Below are 18,214 nucleotides of genomic sequence, written 5' to 3'. Positions count from 1 at the left end.
AAAGTTCTTGGGATCCCAATTTAAATTGAAAGATTGATCAAAGCGACTGGAAACCTGTTGAATATTATTCCACAATTTGGGGGAAGGATGATCCCACTTGTGTTAGTCAAAGGAAAAATGATGTCAGAGAGAAAAAGAAAATCTCATAGTGTGAATAATATCAGTAAGACATAAGATTTTTGTTCTCAATGTGTATTCAAATATTTTCTTTCTATTTTTTCGTGGGGAAGAGGGGGGATATGGTTGACTGAGCAGACTCTGGTTCAGATTGTTGGCTTTACTCTTTGGCTTACTGAGCCTAAATTTCTGGATTGTTCAGTTTCCGCCATGCTGGTAAACATGACTAAGAGCAATGATTTTTTAATTAGGATGTGACAGCAGAATGGACACTTATGCAGGCACTTATGGAGCTGAAGCTGGCACTCACTGAGATAGCCAAGTTCAAGGGCAGAACAAAGTCAGCCACACATAACTTAGTTAGAAGAAGAGAAAGAGGGCAGACTGTAGTTATCCTATGTCTTTTAATGAGATTCAAGAATGCATACACAAAAATGACCATCTTATTTGAGGTCTTCAGTCTGCCCTTGATTACACCAAGTATTCAGCTATACTAAGCAGAATTCAGAGATGGTATCTACTGCCCTTCCTAAATGCCTTTACTTGGAAGAAAGGGTAATTTGTTTAAATTGAACTTATTTCCGTGTGTAAGGATCAAGATGCCATCCAAGCACTATGGTTGTTTTTTTTAAATGAAGCAAAGGATAAAGGACTCAATTCACCTCCTTTACAGATGAGCAAGGGGTGGTGAACCCACAATGGTGCTTTATTCTCTTTTTCTTTGCTTTATTCCCCTTTTTTTTTTTTTTTAAAGGGGATTGGACAAGTTTCTGGAGGAAAAATCCATAACGGGTTACAAGCCATGATGTGTGTGTACAACCTCCTGATTTTAGAAATGGGCTATGTCAGAATGCCAGATGCAAGGGAGGGCACCAGAATGAGGTCTCTTGTTGTTTGGTGTGCTCCCTGGGGCATTTGGTGGGCCGCTGTGAGATACAGGAAGCTGGACTAGATGGGCCTATGGCCTGATCCAGTGGGGCTGTTCTTATGTTCTTATGTTCCAGTTCCCTAACACTGCTCGCTCAGGAATATTTTGGAGAGTAGGCTGTGTTTCTAACTCCTTACATGCAATGCCAGTTGTTTGGGAGCCCGCAAGCAAAGCCCTTTGCTGAACTCCTGTTGACGCTCATGTGAGTGTACTTGCACTCAGCTACAGAAGGAATACCAAGATTGGTCCCTGGTTAAAGCAGGGGGTGACAAACACATTTCATATAGTGGGCTGAACAGTATTCGTGATGCCCACTGAGGGCTGGAAGTGACTTCATTAAGCAGGAAGTGACATTGTTAAACAGTTGATTGCCAGAAATAAGCACTTCGTGGTCAGATAGAAACTCATTAGCTGCAAATGACAGAAGAGAAAATGTACAACTTTTGATAATATTTTCAAGATATAGGAGAGCCCAATTATTACGCAGGCCGCCCTTTCATCAGCACTGCTTCTGCCAAGGTGTCAGTTTGCAGCTAACCAGCTGAAAGATGCTCTGCAAAGCAATGTGTCAGCAGAAGCGGAGCTACTGAAACACAGCCTGCGTTATAATTGGGCTCCCCCAGTGCCTCTTGGCAAACAGGTTGCTGGGCTAGGTGGGTCTTTGGCCTGATCCAGTAGGGTTTTTCTTTTGTTCTTTACTGTCCACAGCCTCTCCACTCTATGGAGTACCTTGGATACTTCTCTGCCAACAGTGCTTGCAAGCTGATAGAGAAACAAGGAGAAAATGCTGCCTCTTCCTTGTTTGATTTGGGAAAGAAAAATGAATAATGTATTCAAGCTCCTCCTTCCATGTCTCAGCAGTAAAGTGGAGGAGCTGGAAGAAATTCACTCTCCTTTCCTGGCTGCCTGGGTCAGGAAGGAAAAGGGGAGTGATCTCTGGATATTCATCTTTCAGCATTGTCGGAGCCCAGCAGCCTCCTCACCTACCGTCTACAAATGCACTTTTTTAGTCTGAGGAAACTCAGTTGCAGATGGGGAGGGCAAAAGAAAGAAGTGATGATGCAAGTCACACAGAAACCAAACTTAACTGCTGCCACTTGCCAGCTACGATGGGTTGACTTGTTTGCCTCAGGGCTGTCGTAGATTCACACCCAGTGAATGGCCAACTCCTGGCCAACTCCTCTTGCCACCCATGCTCACATGTGCATTGAATATGTGAAGGGAAAGTAGAGCTGTGGCTGTGGCCATACCACTAGGGTGGCTGTAGTGGTGTACACATTTTCTCAGATTTTTCTCAGTTGCTCAGGAGGGTAGAGATTTCAGTGAATGTCTTGATGGTACAAAGTGCTCAGCAGTGGAACAGTCTGCCTTGAAGGTGGTTGTAAAGAAATCTATATGTGAACTGAAATTTAAAGTCTCAGGCATAAGAAAATCTTTATGGTGAACAAATGGCTTCTCTAGATGCAGTAGCATGACCAAGAAAACTATGCATCCCTGAATTTAGGAGGTGTTGTCAAATAGCTACAGAATCTACGCAAGGATTTTCAGTCTCGTTGCCCAAGATGAAATATTGCCACCTGGTGGTTTTAATATATTCTAGATGTCTAATTAACCTTGTCTGGAAGTTGCATGCTAAAAGTTCAGATAGCAATAAGAGGTTAGATTTCTCACCTCTAAATTGCCAGGTTCTCTAAATAATTATTTAGCTTTGGATTCAGCACATTTGTTGGAATAAAACAAGTGCTAAAAAATCTCTGCTGTACCATATTTCTGAATGCAAATATAGTTATATAGAAGTACACAGAAAAGGCTAGTAGAAGACAAAATATTTTCTATTTCTGACCTTTTGTCCAATATGTTGTGTTGGATGCCCTATCAGTATCTCAATTCAATTTTTTTTCTGTGAATTGTGTGTTTAGGTGATTCTAGGTCACTTGACCATTATAAGTAAGGTGAGAAATTTTAAGGGTTTTATTTTATAGATAAATATGGTCCAAACTAGTTCTTCATGGGCCTGTATTTTCTCTATTCAGTGAAGCAAAATAGATGACCTCAGAAGGAAAACGAAATAGAAATTCTGCAGTTAACTTTGGAAACAACGTGCTTTAGGGAGATTTTTAAATTGCAGTACCAACGGAAGAGGAAGAACAATTTAAGTCTGGAAAGTTGGGTTGTGAGTTTGTTTCTTTTCTGCCAAATAAAAAATAATAATCTGCATTATCAGCAGATTAGGGATTAAGATGAAAGTTATTACAGCTCTATAAAAACTCATCTTTTTTTCTCTAACTTTACAATTTGTTTGATATTGCAGGTGTGTTGCATGCTTCCAGTTGTCAGCTTCCCTACCAGTGATTTAAAAGGCTTAGAAATTCCCATTAAGCAACATATTTTAAGTGTATAGATGCTGCTGCCACAGCATAAGACCCATTGCGAGATTGCTGGAGCCATTTCCCAGGGATTGATATGCCTTTGAAACATTTGTGTGATCTTACTATAGAGTGAGTTCAAACCAGCAATGCATAATTGAAGTCCAAAACACCCTTATAGCCTAGCCCTTGCACTCTTACTTAAAAGAAAATCTTGCTAAGTTTGATGGTGCTCCCACCCTTTGGATTGCAGCTCTGGTCTGTTATCAAAACCATTGTCTATTGTAACAGGAAGGAAGAATTCTATCCTTACACACTCCTTTCCCCACACAGAATTGTTAAGAACTAAAAAATAGCACTGCAGAAGTTTAGGCAGGAAATTAATATTTGCTAGGCAAAGTGAACAACCTTGAGTGATGCTTTTTCACTGGGAGCTTGAAGAAATGACAGGGAAATAAACAGAGCTTTTCAGAAACTGGTATGGTGTTTTTGGGATTCTTGTGTATCATGAAAGTGCATTCTGCTTTATAAATAGGGTAGTCTGTTGCTGAGGTCATGGAGCTTGTCTAGGCTGATTGAGACATATGTGAAGCAGGTTTCCATCACCCTACTATGACCCTTCTTGTCTGTGCAAGATTCATAACCGTGGTTTCAAGGAAGAACAGATCTTCCACTTTGCTTGACAGTGTGGTGTTTTGAGAAATGATTGAACTTCCTGCACACACATGCTTTTCTTTCTAAAGATTCAGTACTCCTCTCCTGCTGCTTATCACACCAACTTTGCTCATCTGCCCATATCTCTTCCCCATCCTCATGTAAATCTTAGAGTGGCTAGGTTATTTATCTGTATTACCATACAGGTCCTGATGAAGAACACGCCATGTTACAGCCTGTTTATGGAGACTGTGAAGAATGGAAATAGGTCTTTGCTTGACATGGGGACATTTCACTGTGACTGATGTGCATCTCACTGAGTTGTTTGTCTTGTTTTGTGGCAAAAACATAATAGAACCTTACTTATTCCTAGTGCTGGTGTGTTGCGGTTAGGTGATAGGTATGATGGTGGTGATTGTATTACTGAATAGTGTTCTGTCTTCATAAAGAGGGGAAAAGATTTTTTAAAAATCCAGCACTAACATGCAGCATGCATGTGCATTGACATCCATAATGCTTCGTATAGATATAAGGAAGGAATAGATAAGTGTGGCTTCTCAGAGAGTCTTATGCATTAGAAACAAAACAAATCCTTGCCTGTGAGATTGCTTTTATATTAATTACTTAAAACATTTCTGCTGTACTTCTCAAGACACTCAGGATGGCTTACAACAGTTAAAAACATAATTATACCTCAAACATAATACTTGTAAATAGAGCAGCAACATTCCAAAAGCTCAAAACACAAACACTACCCCAAAATACTTAGGTTCAAGTCAGATACCGTATTTTTCGCTCCATAAGACGCACCTGACCATAAGACGCACCTAGTTTTTAGAGGAGAAAAACAAGGAAAAAAATATTCTGAACCAAATAGTGTAATAAAATATTTAATAAACTATAACAGAACAACATTTGAACCATGTAAAGTGAACAGCAGTCAACAGTGGCATTAAGAACCATTATCACTACCATTAACAAATGGAGAGACTTAAAGGTTTGAGCACTCTAGTTTTCTGGAAACACCAAGAACTCATCATCGCTAGAGTCAGAATTTATGAAGCTCACAAAAGCAGGTGCACACAAATAGGGGACCACATTATCTTTCTGCTACAATGATGTTCTGCCAAATTCCAATCCACTGGGCCTTGTGCCCGCTTAAGGCTGATCAGTCCCCCTTGTGCAACTCACCAGTGCAGCAAGCAAAAATGAGTCCAGTTCCAGTCCACAGATGCCAAGTAAATCAGTCCCATCATTCAGAGTTACCAAATCAGAGTCCAGAGCCAATAAGCCAAATTACAGTCCAAGGTCAGGTTCCAGGTAGGTCAGTTAAATCCATCAGGGTATCCAAGTCCAGTCACAATCCACAGTCAGATTCCAAATTCAATAAACCCAGTCAGTCTCCTCTCCTACCTGCACTCCTTCAAAACTCACAAACCCTTTCTGTCTCTGGTACTCCTTATATCCCTGAGGGCCCTATTGCCTTCCAGTGGCTTTAGCTGTGCAGCACACTCTGCTGGATGCCCAGGCCTTACCCTTAAAGGGGCCACTGCTGACACCACATCTACCTCCTCACCAGATCTTCCTGGATTCCAATACAAGGGGGGGGGGAGCAGATCTCTATACAGACCATTGCAAAAACAGGGGAAAGGTGTGGGGAAGGGAAGATCTTTGTATAGGCATCACAGCAAGACCATTGCAAAACCCCTTGCACACAGAACCAACACATGGAAGTGGGGGGGGGGTGCAGATCTCCATACATACCAGTGCAAAAGCAGGGGAAAGGTGTGGGGAAGGGAAGATCTTTGTATAGGCATCACAGCAAGACCAGTGCAAAACCCCTTGCACACAGAACCAACACATGGAAGTGGGGGGGGGGGTGCAGATCTCCATACATACCAGTGCAAAAGCAGGGGAAAGGTGTGGGGAAGGGAAGATCTTTGTATAGGCATCACAGCAAGACCATTGCAAAACCCCTTGCACACAGAACCAACACATGGAAGTGGGGGGGGGGGTGCAGATCTCCATACATACCAGTGCAAAAGCAGGGGAAAGGTGTGGGGAAGGGAAGATCTTTGTATAGGCATCACAGCAAGACCAGTGCAAAACCCCTTGCACACAGAACCAACACATGGAAGTGGGGGGGGGTGCAGATCTCCATACATACCAGTGCAAAAGCAGGGGAAAAGTGTGGGGGAGGTAAGATCTCTGTATAGGCATCACAGCAAGACCATTACAAAACCCCTTGCACACAGAACCAACAGATGGAAGTGGGGGGGGTGCAGATCTCCATACATACCAGTGCAAAAGCAGGGGAAAGGTAAGTCAGCCCCAGTAGACCCAATGGGGCTCACTCCCAGGGATGAGTGGACGGGAGAAAAGCCTGCCAGTGCCTCCTCTCCCAGGGAGGAGCCCGTCTCAGTCCCTGGGCTCCCTGGACCCACTCCCTAGGCTCGCTCCCTGGGCTCACAAGCCTGCCAGGGGCTCACTCCTAGGGATGCGTGGACAGGAGAGAAGCCCGCGATTGACTCATTTCGCCTGGAGATGGACTGGTAGCTCGAGGATCGACGTAATGAGCACCCCTCTCTAGGGGCTTGCTCAGCAAGACTGCCATCCCCCCCCTTTCCTGGGAGTGAGCCCCAGTGACTCTGAGACTTACTTCTGAGTAGACACCTGGGCTTGCCAAGCGAGCCTGCCACCCCACCCCCGCTTTCCTGGGACTGAGCCCCAGTGACTCTGAGACTTACTTCTGAGTAGACTCGCGGGCTTGCTTAGCAAGACTGCCACCCCACCCACGCTTTCCTGGGAAGCGGAGCCGAGCAGAGCGGGCAGGGGGCGGGGCCAGGGGCGGAGTTTTTTTTTTTTTTTTTGCAGTATTCGCTCCATAAGACGCACACACTTTTCCCCCCACTTTTTGGGGGGGAAAAAGTGCGTCTTATAGAGCGAAAAATACGGTATATATGGTCAAGAAAATGTACAGCCCAATCCTATTTGGGCATGTTACCCATAGCACACTGACACACCAACCACCATATCTTAAGCCTGTCCAAGCAATGCAACACTGGCATAGCCCTTCCCAGTAATGCTGACAGCATCCATGGAAACCTTGACACAGACCCTCATCTGTGAAGAGCGGCATCTAGATATCTGCATACCATTGGTGTGATGACTAAGGAACCAACAACTGCATCCACCCAGTCTTAGTACTGGAGCCAGAGGAGTGCTCCCAGGGTGAACCAAGAAGGGGCAGGGCAGGCTTAGAGCCAATGAGTGGTCACACTTGGGGGATGCCCCCCACCAGCCATTAGGAATGAGCAACACACCAGCCCAAAGCATGGGAAGTTGTCCCAGGAAAACCACACACACACATATGCACACATGTTACCCAGCAGACAGCCAACTAACATGTCACTGAGGTCTGGCTACACCTGTTACTTCATTGTCTGTCATGGGGTTTGCAAAGCCACATGGACCTGACTGCAGAATGCAGATCAACAACCTGATCGAGCAGCAGCTGGGCTCATTCTGGTCACTGCAGAGAGGCAGGCTGTAGGCTTCCCCTGGGGTCTGTATGGTGTCTCTCCTTGTAGGGCAACTCTCCTGCTCCCTTCCTGGGGAGCAAGGAGGAATACAGAGGGAGTAACCAGGAGTTCACAACAGCATCAGGCACACCTATTCACTGGATCGAGATATGTGTTTCTGAAGGAGAGTGATGCAACCAGAGTGTACTTTCAGTCATGTCCTGTTGTAGGTAGTCAAATTTATTTATTTATGTATTTCTTAAAAAGACTGTATTTATGTATGTATACTGTACCACTTTTTCTAATGCTCAACAAGTAGATAAAACATATGGAAGATAAAATGCAACCTTCAACCAGGAGAACAGTTCAGGACGTTGCTTGTGAGGTTACTTATAATGCAAGATTTAGCAAGGTTTAAAATGTAATAGATAAAGCATGGTGAATATATAATTTAGCTGTTAACTTTACAAAGATTACTTCACTGAACAGAAGCTATTTCTAATCTGCATTCAGTGCAAACCGAGCAGCAACCCCAAGAAGTATTAGGAGAGTGCAGGGCTTTTAATACTCTCCATAGTGAATCTCTGTAACATTTGAGCTCCTCTTTTCTAAAACATTAGAGGGAGTCTGGTTGGCCAGATAGATCTGATTTTCCTGTAGTGCTGACAGAGGAACTGCTGAGTTGTTCTCTAGTAAAGGGAAAAGCAGCGACAACAGTCAATGCCTTTGCTCCCCATACAAAAAGCTGCTTTGTTTTTTCTTCCAGTAGCTGAATGAAATCTGCACAGATTATTAATGGAGCCAGGAGCACAAGTGAACCAGCTTTTACCTGCGGCTCTGCTGTTATCTCTAACACTCAAATAAACTATGGCTAAATTGCAGAATTAATCACACTAAAGTCCTAGGCCCTGATAAGGATCCTGCCACTCTATTTTTATTTATTTTGAACTTTGAGAGCAATTTAGCGGCATTCTCCAGGATCTGCCAATTGTTTCCAGTGCATTCTCTTGTGGCATTGCTTTAGATCTTATCATTATGACTGAGTTAGCGTGACAGAACAGTATTTTGTCAGCATGAACAGGTGTAAGCATCTTGGCTAAGAGACTGAACTGTGACTCAGAGTTTTCCAGTGTGTAATCTCACCTCTGCCACAGATTCTCATGGGCAACCCAATCCTATCCTTCCTGGTGCCTGGAAGAATAGTGGCACCAAAGTGGTGACCACTGTATTCCGCGGGTGCTGGGAAGTCACTGAAGGTCTCCTTGGGGGAAGGGGACTTTTGTCCCCTCCCCCCAAGGAAAGCCTCAGGACCTGCAATGCTGCTTCTCATGTCTACACCAGCTGTTTTGTCAGTGCAAACAAGAGAACCTCCGTGTCGGGCTTTGCACGGGCTTCCTGATATGGAAGATAGGATCCAGCAGAGCAGGTCTCCACTGGTCCCACACCCTCTTGGGCTGGTACTTCCCCCCGCCCTGCCCTCCCCACCCCAGAATGCTTTTTCCTGCCCTGAAAGCCTGCACTGCTGCTCAGAGCTCTTAACTTGCTCCAAGTGGCATCCTTCTGGTGGTGGGCCCAGCACCAGTGCTCCTTCCTCAAAGGGTGCCATAAATGTGCTTTACGGCACATTTACAACACCTGACACCCAGCGCTGGAGCTAAGCACTGGCACTATGGCCCATTAGAATTGGACCCTAAATACTCTTATTCAAACCATTCAGCTTCAGCTCCCCAGCTGCAAAATGGAGAGCATAATACTTACCTGTTGTAAAAACAATATCAAGATAAAATATGTGAAGCACTTTGCACACCCAGAAAGCACTAACATTAAATACTAGTTCGGTAATTATATCATTGCTAAATGAAGTGGAAAAGAAAAGCTAGTCATACCTCTATAGAGGAAAAATTTCATATTGTCAGGTCTATTGGTTTCCAAAAGAAAGCTGTACTTTTCACTAAGAGAGCCCTCATCTTTTAAAAATGGAAATGTTCATTCTCTTTAGCAAAATTCAGTGTAGCTATTGGCTTTTTAAAGTGTATGAGGAGTGGGTTTTTAAAGTGACAATCTTATTTGGATTTTCTAGGTACTAGTCAGTTATGAAACAATGGATAGCATACAAAATTAAAATGTTCCTGTACTAAATGAGGGCAAGACCCAAAGGGGATAAACAAACTCTAAAAATGAGAGAAGGCAGGGCTGCTGATAACAGTCTAGAAATCAGACTTCTGCCCCAATCCTAACTCCTTTCCCCACCAGCATAACTAGCATTCCAGTGGTGGAGACTGCTTTATGGCAGTGACAAAGCAGCGTTCATTGACAAGTGTAGCAGGCCCACTGGCTGGGAGGCTAGAGCAGCCTCCTGCATGCTGGCAGACCTCCAGAGACCCATAGGAACAGGTAAGCCTATGCAGCGGGTTGGAGGGAGGTGGGGAAAGGATGAACAGGGCAAGGGAGGGGCGGATCAGGCCCAAGATGTAAGCAGGATCTGTGGCAGCTCATGCCAAATCCAGACCCTCCCTTCCTGGACCTTATCCACCTACCCAGATCAACACAGACTTGTGCCAGCGATTGAATTGACACAGGTCTGACTTGACCCATAGGGGCTGCTAGGGCTTACTCTGGGGCAAGGAGGCAGATGTCTCCAAGTTAAAGATCCTCTGTAGGCTACAGCAGTAGCCAAGCCAGCATAGCTGCATCGACGAGCGGGGATTTACATAGGACTGAGCTGTTTGTTTTCTCTGCGATAAAATTTTCTTCTTATTTATTATTTATATAGTACCATCAGTGTGCATGATGCTTTGCAACTGACAAGAAGACAGTTCCCTGGCCCAAAGAGCTCACAATCAAGGGAGGCAACAGAGGAAGGGGAAAGGAATAGTGAAAGGGAAAGAAAATTATTTTATGCAATAATAATAAATAATAAACAATAAATAATGCAATTATTACAATAGGACAGAAGGGACCGGGGGTAGTGCCAAAGGGATTACAGAAGGGTGGGCAATGTAATCTTTACTGGGCAGGAGGTCTGGTCTAGAGGGTAGAGCCTCCATTTGCCTGAAGATTAACATCCACAAGGTCGCCAGTTCGAGGCCACCGGCACCGTGCGACCTTGAAGCAGCTGGCAAGCTGCAGCTGAGCTGTTCCATCTGCTCGGAGCATGGGAGGATGGAGGCCAGAATGATAAACCAGATCGGAGTGTAACACCTTGAATGTGGTGGTTCTTGAAAGAGAGAACCTTCTTTCAATTTGTAAAAATCCCTGCGTGGATTTAATAAGCCTGCCTGTGTAAACCGCCTTGAATAAAGTCTTGAATAAAGACCAAGAAAGGCGGTATATAAATACTGTATATTATTATTATTATTATTATTATTATTATTATTATTATTATTATTACTGGCTCTGGCTCTTAGCTCCTTATCTGGATCTGAATCTCAGGCTTTGGTTTGTGACTGCAACTCAACAACTATCTGTAGCTCCGCTCTGACAACACCTAAGATTTCTCTCTATCTGTAAATTACAGCTGTAGGCAAGCTGCCTTTTGTTAAGGAACCCCTGAGAAACTTTTAAAGAACCCCAAGGTTTTCCAGAACACAATTTGAAAACTTGTGTTTCAATACTGTTCTAGTATTGGTTGTGCCTAAGGCCCAGTGTCTGAAACATGTTCTTTTTTTCTTTCTTGCAAGCACATCATCTGAAATAATAATATTGATCCAGCAGGGGACAACTGTGTTGGAAAGCAGACCTCAAATCATTCAACTGATGCAAAGGTTTCTGCACCTGAATGCTAGCTGCATCAGGATGTTCATCTAGAGGCCACTGAATGCACTCATTTTGATGTGGGTGAGGATACACATCCCCATTTGAGGCCATCACATAAGTAGAGCTGGAAAAAGGTCATAATGCTTTATAGGGGTTAGAAAGGTCCTTAGTAGTATCTAATTAGTAGTAATACTTATTTGATGCAAAACTTATCAGTTTGTATGTAAAAGATCAATACATCTTTCATAATAAGGATCTCAATAATGACTTTGAGCCCTTGGAAATGCCAAGTTACATGCAAAGATACATCTTTTCTATCTAGTATTTAATCTTAAGTAAGTACAGCACAGAACCAAACTTTGCATATTTAATAACCTTGTTTAATAAATCTAGTCCATTATTTATTATTTAGTATTGTCAGTAGGAATAAGTAGTGATTAGTCAAGGAGATGTACCATATGATTTCAAGTGGGCTTTTGTTACAAACTAGAAAACAGCTTGATTTTTTGCATATCTGTTGTTTGTGTGGATCCTGTTCTTTTACAGAGGTTGCAATTGCTGTTTTGTTTTCATTGTAGGTCTGGTTTTCTTGCAATGAATTCTTAAATAAGTTAATGGGAACAAAAGCAGAGCAAACAAAGATTAGAAGTGGTTTATTATAGTTTATTGACCCTGCAAAAAAGGCATATTTGGGCAATGAAATCTGTGGAAATTTTACCTCATTACTGTTTTATTGCTAGAAACTAGGGAATATTCTTTTAAACAACGTTTTCAAATTGGCATAAATACCCCTTTACTAAAAGATAAACTTTTAATGTGTTCATCAGTGTCCATCTCTCAAATCTACCACCACTAGGACAACTATTTTCTTCACTAATTTATTCATAGGGATGATAAGAATCTTAACTAATTAATCTTGATGACAATTTCCTGCAAATTTTCCTGTTCAACCACTTCTGAAATGAAGATGAGCTATACAGGAGAGCATTCCTGGTGCCATTTGTAGAATGCTTAGATGAGGAGAAACTGTATCTCCACTGCTGTGTTAGTGCAGTTACTTTTCATCAAGATGGCTGCAGCCAGCTGCAGTCACTGGGATGCCAGTTTTAATAATTAAAAACTTTATTCTCTGACACAACATTTTTATATGCATACATGTCTGGATTGCTGTACTGCTAGCTAAAACTATTCCAGCTTTGTTTGAACAGCAGCAAAGAAAACAATGGTTTGCTACCCCCATGGCAATAAAGTGGATTATGGTTCTGGCAGGTGGAAATAAGTAACAAATTCCACTGAAGGGCATGGAGAACGTTGGGGACAAGCAGCAATGTCCTTGCTAGCTGAGACCTGTCTCTGTACATTTCTGGGCAAGTGAGTAAATCTGTGGTGATGTGCTTTGACAGCTTGGCAGAATGCATCCAGAGTCCAAGGGAACACAGGTTCCATTGGGTCCCAGTGCAAAACCCCTAAACAGATAGTTATTCTGAGCTGTACAAGCAGATTACACAACACTGATCATAAAGAAAATAAGTAGGTTCTTCAAGTGGAAATTTTGCAGAATACGAAACCCAAGAGAAGTCAGTAAGAAGGACCTGCCTATAGCCACCGCTTTCTCTGTGGTACATGCCACTACTAGAACCTGAAAATACTGAGTAGGATTAAATTTGACATTTTATTACAATGAGTTCTTCTGGCACAACCCTTTGTGTATGGAGAGATGCTTCCCATGACATGCTGACAAAGTGTAAAAGAGGAAACACTGATAAAACATTTAATCGACTCTTGCATCTTACTTTGAATTTGGGATTGTGCCAGCAGAAATATGCAGCTGTGACCCACCTCTGCAGGGTATGGTTTTCCCAAGTGTGAGATGACTGAAGCCACATTCAAATAGGACGTGGTCCAGCAGCATTTGTAATTTCATAGTGCTGGTCTTCTGATGCTGTGGGCAAGGGACCAAATGCAGTGCCTCCCACATAAAGCAAGACCTAAGAAGCGTAATGTTAAACAAAAGATGTCAGTGCCTGTGGAGTGTCAACTAGAAAGGATGCATGGAATGGTGTGAAATAAATATATCAATAAAACATTGAAGAGGGAGGTGCTTCCTCTCATGCTCTTACAATTTTAAATTAAACTCAAAAATCTATTAGGTTATGGCAGTGTTTCTCAAACTGTCCTCATTCATTTCAATACTTTATTTTTAATATATTAGACTTGGGGAAATGTTACAGATCTGTACTTTTAACAGGCTGTATATGCTTTTAACAATGATAGTCAGTGGGACTTACTCCTGGGTAAGTGTGGGTAGGATTACAGTTGAGGATTGTTAAAAAATTTTCTGTTTGATGATGTCACTTCCAGTCATGACATCACTTCTGTTGGGTCCTGACAGATTCTCATTCTAAAAAATGGGTCCCAGTGCTAAAAGTATGAGAACCACTGGGTTATGGTGTATATCAGGGGTGTCCAAACTTTTTGGCAGGAGGGCCACATCATCTCTCTGACACTGTGTCGGGGACAAAAAAAAGAGTTAATTTACATTTCAAATTTGAATAAATTTACATAAATGAATATATTAGAGATGGAACTTATATGAATGAATGAAGGTCTTGCAATAGCTCATGGCCTATAAAAACCCTTGCATAAAGCAAGGCTGCCTTTCCTTTGCTGCCACTTCTGCATCATAGACGTGAAACAACAAGCAGTGGAGGGAGCCCTCGTCCCACAGCTCACAGAAGAGGTTGAACAGTTGGCCATCACTCTGAGAGCAGTTGCGTCAGGCCAGCACAGGATCCAGCAAGTCTCTGGAGGGCCAGAGCACATTGGAGACTGGGGGCTCCCTGTGGGCCAGATTGGGAGTCCTCAAGGGCCACAAGTGGCCCCAGTGCCAGGGCTGAACTGAATAGCTGAATAGCTGAAATGTATAGCTGAACTGAAAAGATCAGTGAAAGTGTTAAAGGTGATCTCCTAAATCATACTCTATATACAATGACGTATATAAATATGTTTCTGGTGCTGCTTTTAAGAACGTGGGTTGCAAATGAAAGCTAATCTGTCTCTCACACACCATAGTTAAGTAGGCTTAAACACAGCTACAGAGCTATCTGTAGGCCAGTCCAATTCTTAATTATCTTTAATTCGCTTTTTGAAGGTACCCTACTTCTCCATTTTTCATCTCTGTTTGCTTGTAGTTCTCTTTCATTTGTACAGTGTTGCTTCCTCTGCTTGCCCTTTTAGGATGTGATTGAAGACTGAGAAATTGTAGACAAGAGTGACATGTCAGAATGTTCCATTTCTGCCATCTCCCAACCGATGTCTGCACTGTAATTATTTCTTATCAGTCACCCAACAGGAAAGGAATCCTTTATTTTCCTCCCACACATGTACGCTTTTCAGGGAAGCATCTTTTCTATATTTTGTGTGACTATATATGCATTCACCCTGGAGGATGAGGCTAAGGACATTCTGTTACTATAGCTAAGCTAGGCTAGATTGCACTGAATTATTGTAGAGAATGGCCTGGTTTTCAAAGACGGTAGAAACCAATTCCTCCCTTAGGTTTATACTGCAGAAATGTAGAAAGATTATGCAGACTAAGCAGTAATGTAATAGGTGACCTTGATTTGTTCTATGGATTCTTGCAATGGGACAGTGCATGGTCCAGTCCATATTCTCTCTCTCCATCCCCACAAACAAAAAACAAGAATTCTGGCAGTTGTATTGAGACAACGTGAGATAGGAATCTTGGTTTTAGGACCTCTATTTTAGTAGTTCTCAAACTTTGAGGGAGCTTTACTCCCTCAGTAAATCTTTGCAGGGAAGGGGCAAGGGCAGGGAAGCAATCCCCAGGATCTTGTCCCTAAGGGGGGTGCTTTCACTTACTTGGACTCGGTGAGGGCTGCTGGAGGCTGCAGGAGATGAGGGGAGCCCAGTGCAGCTCTCCACGGCTTGGAATCTTGGAGCGATTGCAATGCACCTCCTGCAGACAGGAAGTGCTTTGCGATCTCTCAGTTTCAAGATTCCAAGCCTCAGGGACGCCTGCGGAGGGCTGCACAGGGCTCCCCACACCTCTTGGAGCCTCTAGCAGTCCTCACTGAGTCTAAGTAAATGAAAGCACCCCCCATCCCCCTTAGGGATGCGATCCTTAAAGGAACTGGGGAAGCTTTACACAAACTGGTGGTTGCAACCCACCAATTTGAGAACCACTGTTCTACCTGAAATTTTCATTAGCAGCATGGGACAAGAACACTAGCATTACTCATACTAGCACACTAGCATTACTGCAATTACCTAGGAGCAGCAACAATCACTAAACACGCCATGATTGATAGAATCCCAGCACTTTCATTCCTGCACTACAAGTTTGCACACACCTGGTGCTAAACAAATCATAAAGCAGTATCAAAAAAAACAAACACCAACCCTATAAAAATTAATGTCTCCAGTCCTAATATTTTAAGGATATTCCTCACAGATCCCAGAGTCACAAGGCCATTCTGAATATGACCAAAAGAGTCCTCTTAAAACTGCCATCTTCATTGCCAGTTCAGAAATTGAAATGGTCTGATTTGCCTGGGATCAGGGTTTTGTTTTTTTTAAAGGATATTAAGGGTTGCCAAATGGAGGGGGCATTTCTTAGGTAAATTTAAACCTTAACTAGACCATGACAGGAGGGGCTGCTTGTTGTTTCAGCACATTTCTTATCCTAAGATGATAATGGGAATCAGTTTCAGCGACTCTGTGAGAGTGTTCTATTGTTTCCGCTAAGAGGATTTTCCAGACTACCAGGCTACATGTGTAATCACATAAATCCCAGGCAGTGTCCTCTCTGGCTTCATTCTTGGAGCTATCAGCACATTACTTCTGAGGAATGTCACAAACTTTAACCTTTGGTTTCTTCAGAGGGCTCTCAATTTTAGGGAAATTGAGGGGAAATGCATCTTGGCAGTGGCGTTGCTAGGGGGGTGCAGACGTACCGGGTGAGCACGCGGGGGAGAGGGGTGTGATGCCACTGCTGGCCAAAACTGTGAAAATTTTGGTATTTTCGAATGACACCATCATATTTTATATTGTTTGATTAGTAATTTAATGCAGAATGCAATTTAAAAATGCACTAAAAAATCTGTGTTCTATCAAAAGTTATAGTCAAATAACCAGAAAAGGAAAACACAACTACCTTATGAAACAAAAAATGGATTTTCTTAGCTCAAAACCAATCAATGAACCTGATTGTTCTGAGAGCCAATGTCATATCAGGGAACCAATAAGGTGTTAGTATGAGTCAGCTCTCAATTCCATATATCAGAACTAATATTAGAACTCTTAGTCAGTTGTGTGAGTGTCATCAAGTTGGCCACTGGTGTTTTTCTGGTTACTGATTTGTTGTTTGACATGTACTGCTATATATTAAAAAAAATAAAGTTAATGGGGGTGACACCAACTCTAGTGATGCCACTGCATTTAGGCTGTATGTATGATATTGTAATTTTTTTCTGTATGGTCTTTTATGGGTTGATGTCCAACATGAAGGTGCTGCAGTGAGCTCTCACACCAGGTGGCATGAGCCTTAGTAATCCCACTGCATCCTGTGGTAACTGAGATGTTTGATTATTCCAAAGAACTGTTGCTTCAGTGACCAACTGGATTTCATATATTGTTTGTTTGACTTCTTGATTGGGAGTCCCCATGGACAGGGGACTCGTTTTCACCTGAAAGACGTAATGGGAAGGAAAAGCCTTTCAGTACTCACCAGTCTGATAAAGACCAGGCACCTCACACAAACAATAAAGCCCAGTCTGCTGTTAAGGTATTGCTAATATTTCTACACTTCTAAAGATGTTGATAACAGTAATCCAAATTGGAGGAAATGCCAACAAGTTGCCCTCAGTCTCCAATGAGCCTCTGGCCCTCCAAAGGCTTGCTGAAGCCCATGCTGGCCCTATGCAACTGCTCTCAGCATGATGGGGACTGTTTGACCTCTTCTGTGAGATGTGGGACGAGGGCTCCCTCCACTGCTTGTTGTTTCAAGTCTATGATGCAGAAGTGGCAGCAAAGGAAAGGGCAGCCTTGCTTTATGCAAGGCCTTTTATGCTTTATGCTTTATGCAATGCATGAACTATTGCAAGACCTTCATTCATTCATATAAGTTCCATCTCTAATATATTCATTTATGTAAATTTATTCAAATTTGAAATGTAAATTAACTATTTTTTTTGGTCCCCGACACAGTGTCAGAGAGATGATGTGGCCCTCCTACCAAAATGTTTGAACACTCCTGATATATACCATAATCCAGTGGTTCTCACACTTTTAGCACTGGGACCCATTTTTAGAGTGAGAATGAGAACAAAAAAAGGATAAAGTGGATAGAGAGATGCTCTTTACACTCTCACATAACACCAGAACCAGGGGACATCCTCTAAAATTGAGTGTTGGGAGGGTTAGGACAGACAAAAGAAAATATTTCTTTACCCAGCATGTGGTTGGTCTGTGGAACTCCGTGCCACAGGACGTGGTGATGGCATCTGGCCTGGATGCCTTTAAAAGGGGATTGGACAAGTTTCTGGATGAAAAATCCATTACAGGTTACAAGCCATGATGTGTATGTGCAACCTCCTGATTTTAGAAATGGGCTATGTCAGAATGCCAGATGCAAGGGAGGGCACCAGAATGAGGTCTCTTGTCATCTGGTGTGCTCCCTGGGGCATTTGGTAGGCCGCTGTGAGATACAGGAAGCTGGACTAGATGGGCCTATGGCCTGATCCAGTGGGGCTGTTCTTTTGTTCTTATATTCTTATGTACTGTTAATTAGCAATAATGCTAATGCATTATTATGGGGCTGAAAGCTATGGGGCTTTCACCCCAGAGAGGAG

At 42.8% G+C, this 18,214-nt stretch overlaps 1 protein-coding gene across 1 annotated transcript in view; it reads left to right on the top strand.

Annotated features, from left to right (window-relative positions):
• UNC5C (unc-5 netrin receptor C) overlaps nucleotides 1–18,214 on the top strand; it is a 394,830-nt gene that overhangs the window by 141,050 nt on the left and 235,566 nt on the right. The window lies entirely within an intron of this gene.

This window comes from Tiliqua scincoides, chromosome 6 (assembly GCF_035046505.1).
Source record: "Tiliqua scincoides isolate rTilSci1 chromosome 6, rTilSci1.hap2, whole genome shotgun sequence".
In the NCBI taxonomy this organism is placed as follows: Eukaryota; Metazoa; Chordata; class Lepidosauria; order Squamata; family Scincidae; genus Tiliqua; species Tiliqua scincoides.
This window is presented reverse-complemented; position numbering and strand designations above follow the sequence as displayed.